The following is a 6,370-nucleotide window of genomic DNA, read 5'->3' as shown; positions in this document are numbered from 1 at the left end:
TATGAAAGACGCGACTCTATACGCCCCGTCTTCTCAAAAGCTTGCGGGTGTACCTATCTACTGGTTCCCTGAGAATTCAAGCGGTTTTGAAAGAGTATCAACATTTAAGCTGGTGAGTTCATAAGTATGTTTTTGTATTGAAAACCTGTCTGTGAATCTGTAAAATGTTTGCATGTTCTCAAGAAAATCCAATATTTTCTTTAGTAATGAAAAGTAGTCTTAAACCTTAAGACCATAATGTAGGTTTGTTATTGTATTCTGTAGTAGTATATGAAAATGCTAGTCTTTAAGCCTGGTTACCACCAATGTATTGTATATTGTATTCTGTATGAAAACCTTTGTATGAAAACCCTAGCTATCACCAGTAATGTATAATGTATTCTGTATGTAAACCTTTGTATGAAAAACCCTGGCTGCCACCAGTATGTATAGTAGTTTTATTACTTAAAATAAAACTATGTATTTGTATTCCCTGGAATCCTCCAGTTGTAGTGTATGGTAGTTCTATTAATGAAAATAAAACTATTTGAAGAATTGAAATCCCGCAAACAAATGGTTTGTTTATACTGTTGTGAGTTTGGTATAACCATGCTTGATATGACCTAGTGACCTCTACGACGTTCTTCAGGCGTCGGATGTTATGGCATTTGTCACCCCAGGCATGCCTGCCTAACTGTAGCTAGCAGTTCAGGTGTGGGATTGTCAGTCCCGAATAGATCTATTCACAAATCTCACGCTCTCCCTCCAGGAGACTCTGGTTATATTGTAGTAGGATTTAGTTCCGCACCCCGAAGGGTACAACTGAAGTAGTGCCTCACAACCCTGTATTAACTAGTTTACGTGTAGTGTTGTAGTGTTCTCTTGTACTTGAAACGGTATGTATACTTGTAGAGTAAAAATCATTATACTTAAATAAGTATTTAGTATTGTACTCTTGTTTTCAGAAAATAGCATTGTATGCCATAAACTATATCTATCATAATTTATATGTTTGTTAATTTGTAATCGCTGGAATTGATAAAACCGTGTATTGAATCCCAAACTATACCTATTATAGTTTGCATGTATGTTGTGTGTTCGATTCATGTATTGTATTGGAAACTTTGCAATTTGGTTTGTTATGTTGAAAACTTCCCTTATGCTCAGCACGTTACATAAGGGATAAAATATCTAAATATTTTAAAAAATGTAGCGATCTCTTGGTTGTATCAATTCAATAAGTTTTAATTCTATTGAAATCCGTTATATAAGAACACAAAATTTCTTTGTGTTTTGCTTGTATTCCCCCTGAAAACGTTAAAAACAGTAAAAGTGTAGGGAGTATGAACTCACAGTTGGTTGTGTGTATGTGCCGGACCGCGAGACTGAAAAAATGACCCTCAAGTTGTTGTACGTGGAATTAACGGAATCCTAATGATAATTAAATACATAATTGCATTTTAATTAGCGAAACCATTAATTAAAGTGTTAGGAAACACTTGCTTTTGGGTTAGGAATGTTACCAAGACTCGTTTGAAGTGGAAAAAGAGGGTTTACGGCCAAGGTTCACGACTCATGGCTATTCGCGGTTAGAATCCGGGTTTGCGGCCGTGAACTTGGTTTACCGCCGTGAATGGGGTTTGCGGCTGTGAACAGTTTGTAGCCCTTGAAGATATGAAGGCTGTTCTTGGTGTTCTTGGGGGGAAAACTTGAAGATTTGAAGGTTTGATCTTGATGATATGAATGTTCTTGTGAGCAACTTGAGAGAGTTTTTGGGTGAAAAAGATGAGAAATGAAGAATCTCTCCGGGGAAAAACCTTTATATCGTTTGGGTTTACCGTCGGGAATGGGTTCACGGCTGTAAACGGGGTTTACGGCCCATGGTTTATCGCCCAGGGGTTTACGGCCGTAAACGCGTGGTTGGACGCTACTTTGCTGATTTTTGAAGGAAAACTTGATTTTTCACGCGATTTTGGTCCCGACACTTATATAAATTTTATTTATATAATTTAAATTGTTTTCTAGCCCACAAGAACTTAACGGAATAAATAAAATTCAAAATTTTATTTAACGGAAATTGATTTTTGTTGACTAGAAAGTATCGGGTTGTCACAAAAGTGTGAAGAACATTGGTTTTAATAACGAATGTGGTAGCGGCTTGAAACGTATACAAGTCACATTAAGGTGATGGACGCTTCACATACTTCTAATTGTAGGAGACTTAGTCTCGATGTAATAAATGAACGTGTCGTGTATATATATATATATATATATATATATATATATATATATATATATATATATATATATATATATATATATATATATATATATATATGACTGATGCGGCGTGATGTAAAATTCGGTGTAATTTTTCGCATCGTAAAATTAAATTCGATCAGAATTGATTAGCTTCGTATCTAGTCCCTCCTATATGCTCTTCCCTATATTTAAACTAATAAAAATTGAAAATTATAAATTGAATAATCAGTGCAATCTTTGTTTTCTTTTACACTTTTTTTTATTATAATGAAAGCTTGAAGTTATTGTTTAAAAATATGTTCTCTATATGTAAAAAATAGGACGTTATAGTAAGAAGTCATCAATCAACTTTAATTCTAGATAAAGTTCATTGGCTTAAATATCTGATCATTCATCATACTTAAGTGCGACTGCTCGAACTATACCACAACTTAAGATCTCTGTCATCGAATTCCTTCAATTCTTTCTGAAACAAAAAACCAAAAAAATTCCGTACTCTTTTGGTAATTTAAATCTTGTTTTAAAAGAAGCCCTCGCTAGATCAATAATATATAAAAAGTAGTTAACTGTAAAATTCTAATTCTACTCGATAGAAAGTACAACATCATGATTACTTTAATTTTTCTTAAATTGTTTTTTTTATGAATGAGAAACTTTAGGTGGAATACCATGTTAATATTCCTTTCCATCAATGTTTTTAGCATTATCAATCCCCTTAAACAACCTTGTTTCTTTAATTCCCTTTTAACAACTCAATCAATATATTCTTTTCTTTAATAGCTACATCGAGAAGCATATCTTTCGATTGTAAAGTTTTTGCTAACCAAATCCATATAGTATTTTAATGCGAGCTCTTAGAATTGAAATAAAATATGGGGTTTTATGTTTTAATTACTTATTGTGGATTGCTTGACGAGAACCAAATAACATGTAAAATTGGGCACTTCCAGAACTTCGGTCATGTGGGGTGGTACAACTTTAACCCTCTGCTTAACTAAGTTTGTATTTTTTTTAACATCAAACTTGGTTAAATATATCATTTTATTAATTTGCATGTGCATAAAAATGCAAATTGGTACTTAAAGTAAATCCACATAACAATAAAATATGATAATTAAATACAATATTTAATAACATCAAACATTCGACTATATATCTCCAAAATTTCATATTAAAGTAACTTATAACAGAAAGAAGATATGCTTGTTAGTTTGTTTCGAAGTATATAACTATGCATTATAACTTATATGACGAAGAAATTTAATTGTTTATGACAAAACGAAACTTTATTGGGACCATCTATTATATGTATTTTAATATTTAATATATTTAATATTTTTCATTATTTAACAAACTAAGATACAAATGAAAATAAAACTTTATTTATAAATATGTTAAAAAAAACTTAGTATCATATTTACTTATCTATTCTAATAAATGATTTTTTTTCCACATGTCACATTCTCATTGATTTGGTCACATGTCAATTTGTGGTTATTTTTAATTAAATTTTTTCCACATCACATTTTATGGTTTTTTCTATTTTATTAAATTTCACATAATATTTAAATGTAATAATTGCAATAAATATAATAATAAATGTATATCAATTTTAATAATTGACTTTCCTTCTAATTTCAACATTTCTAAATTAAAACTTCATTAGTTTTATTTATTTATTTATCTAAATTATTTGTTTAAATTTAAAAGATAAAAAATCATTTTAATTTTAATAATTCAATATTTTTCTATTTTTTCTTATAATTTCAAACTTTTTCAAATGTTTAGAATTTTCATATATATATTTTTTTAAATGAATTCATGTAATACATAGACCATACACCTAATAGTTATTCAAAAAGAGTTGTTGTATAGTATAACCACAATAGTTTTGGGAGTAAAAATAGACGTTTAAATAGTTAAATATGTTAATAATTACCTATAAAAATATTAATACTTATAATTCTCATTTAAAAAAATATTGTAAAGGTAATTGTCAATTATATGTCATTTATAATCTAAGTCAACATAAAAGTATTAAAAATGATATTCTTTTATAGCAAAGTTGATTGTCACCATTTGTCATTCATAATCAAGTGCATTTAAAAATATTAAAAATGATACTAGGCTAAACAATTCATCAAGGAGAACAATGGGTATTGTTCTGAAGAAGTATGGCCATTCAGGATGTGTATCGGTAATTAAGATCTTATCGTCTTATTTGAATAGATGTTGTAGTGCTTTTATGTTATTAAAAGTTGTAGTATTTTTTTTTCATATTTTCTGTTATTCTTTTCACACACACACACACACACACACACACACACATATATATATATATATATATATATATATATATACAATTACACAACTTAAAAATCTTCTATAAAATCATTAACTAATGGTCGACATAACCAATTATTTAAAACTAATGTTCTTAATAAAAGTATAATTTAACTATACGTTTGCGTTGCTACTAACATTGATTTGTCATGTATACGAATTCAATCATAATTTGTTAAAAATTATTATTTTAACTATATAATTATAATCTCGCATAATGCGCGAGGATTCGTGTGGTTTAATAGAAAATTGGCAGACCAATTTGTTTGGTTCAAAGTATATAGCTTTCTATAACTTATATGATAAAAGAAAATTACTTGTTGGGACCTTTTATATATATATATATATATATATATATATATATATATATATATATATATATATATATATATATATATATATATATATATATATGGTGAGGTTCAATAGAGAACCATTATTAACAACGAACCAATAAACCAATCCTTAGCGTCAAAATTTAAAGCGATCAACGGGCAATGGAATTGATTTACACTTTTAAATTGGATGCACATACATAATATTATACCATAAAACCAGCTCTTACCAAAAAACCTACCATTTTTTTTTGTTTAAATTTTTTTAAGCCACGTTTTTATTGAAAAAAAGCGGAATATACCGTTGTTCACGATTTTTCTTTATCTTTCTGTCGAGATCTATGTTAATATATCAAAAAACATTTTTTTCCGAAAAAAATCTACTTCTTTTTGTTGTTTTTTTTAATATTAAAGTTTATTTTTACAAAAAAAAACTAATTATACCAAAAATCTCAATTTTTTTTCCTCTATTAATAAACATCATGAACGTTTAATTTTTTTTTTTTTTGATTAGTTGAGATTCACCTTGTGAATCTAAACTATAAATATTTCAATTTTAACATTTACAATATAAATCTGAATTACTATTATTCATATTGTGAATCTGTACTGAAATATCGTTTTTTATATGAATATATGTTTAAAGAGTACCAAAAAATATGAATGTTGATATATTTATTAAATTTTTTCCATAAAAAATAGACTTTAACTTTTCAAAAAACAAAGAAATAAAGTGAGTTTTTTTTTTGATTTTTTTTTGTATATCAATATAGATATCTTTGAAAAGAGTACGAAAAGTCATCAACATTTGTATATTCATTTTTTTTATAAAAAACATGGCTTAGAAATATTTAAACGAAAAAAAGGAAGTGGGTTTTGTTATAATCCGGTACATGTGCGTCCATTGTAAAAGTCTACAACCCTTCATTTTGCCGTTGATCGTTTTAAATTCCAACGCTTTAGATTGGTTCATTGGTTTTTTTGATTAATTATGATTATCTATTGAACTTTTCATTATATATATATATATATATATATATATATATATATATATATATATATATATATATATATATATATATATATATATATATATATATATATATATGACATCCCCAAATTCACGGTTAAAAAAGACCGGTTTAATTTATGCTTTTAAAATAATTTCAGAGTAATCCTTCGATTAAAAGAGTTGCGGAATTTTTTCCCAAAACGAAATATGATAAAATAAGATTTACCAAAGCATTTCTTAAAGAAATGTATTTTCATTATATAACAAAACTCGGGATGTCATGTTCCGATACAGACCAAAAGCATAAACGACACATTATAAGCTTTACAACAGTTATATATACTACATGTCTATAATCAAAATATCTTGATAAGTCGTTCAACTTATGCTCTCGTGCCACTACCTGTAATACAAAGAAAACTGAGTGGGTCAGACTTGG

General features: G+C 27.9%; 1 long non-coding RNA gene across 1 annotated transcript in view; it reads right to left on the bottom strand.

The window, feature by feature from the left end:
- Positions 1–6,152: 6,152 nt before the first annotated feature.
- LOC145126151 (uncharacterized) overlaps positions 6,153–6,370 on the bottom strand; it is a 908-nt gene continuing 690 nt past the window's right edge. Inside the window, exon 2 of the long non-coding RNA XR_013716355.1 lies at positions 6,153–6,334. This is a non-coding gene — a long non-coding RNA (uncharacterized LOC145126151). The remainder of the gene's footprint in view (positions 6,335–6,370) is intronic.

This window comes from Lactuca virosa, chromosome 7 (assembly GCF_052849685.1).
Source record: "Lactuca virosa cultivar CGN04683 chromosome 7, Lactuca_virosa_CGN04683_v6, whole genome shotgun sequence".
NCBI classification, from domain to species: Eukaryota; Viridiplantae; Streptophyta; class Magnoliopsida; order Asterales; family Asteraceae; genus Lactuca; species Lactuca virosa.
The sequence above is the reverse complement of the archived record's forward strand: the minus strand, read 5'-3'. Positions and strand labels throughout refer to the sequence as shown.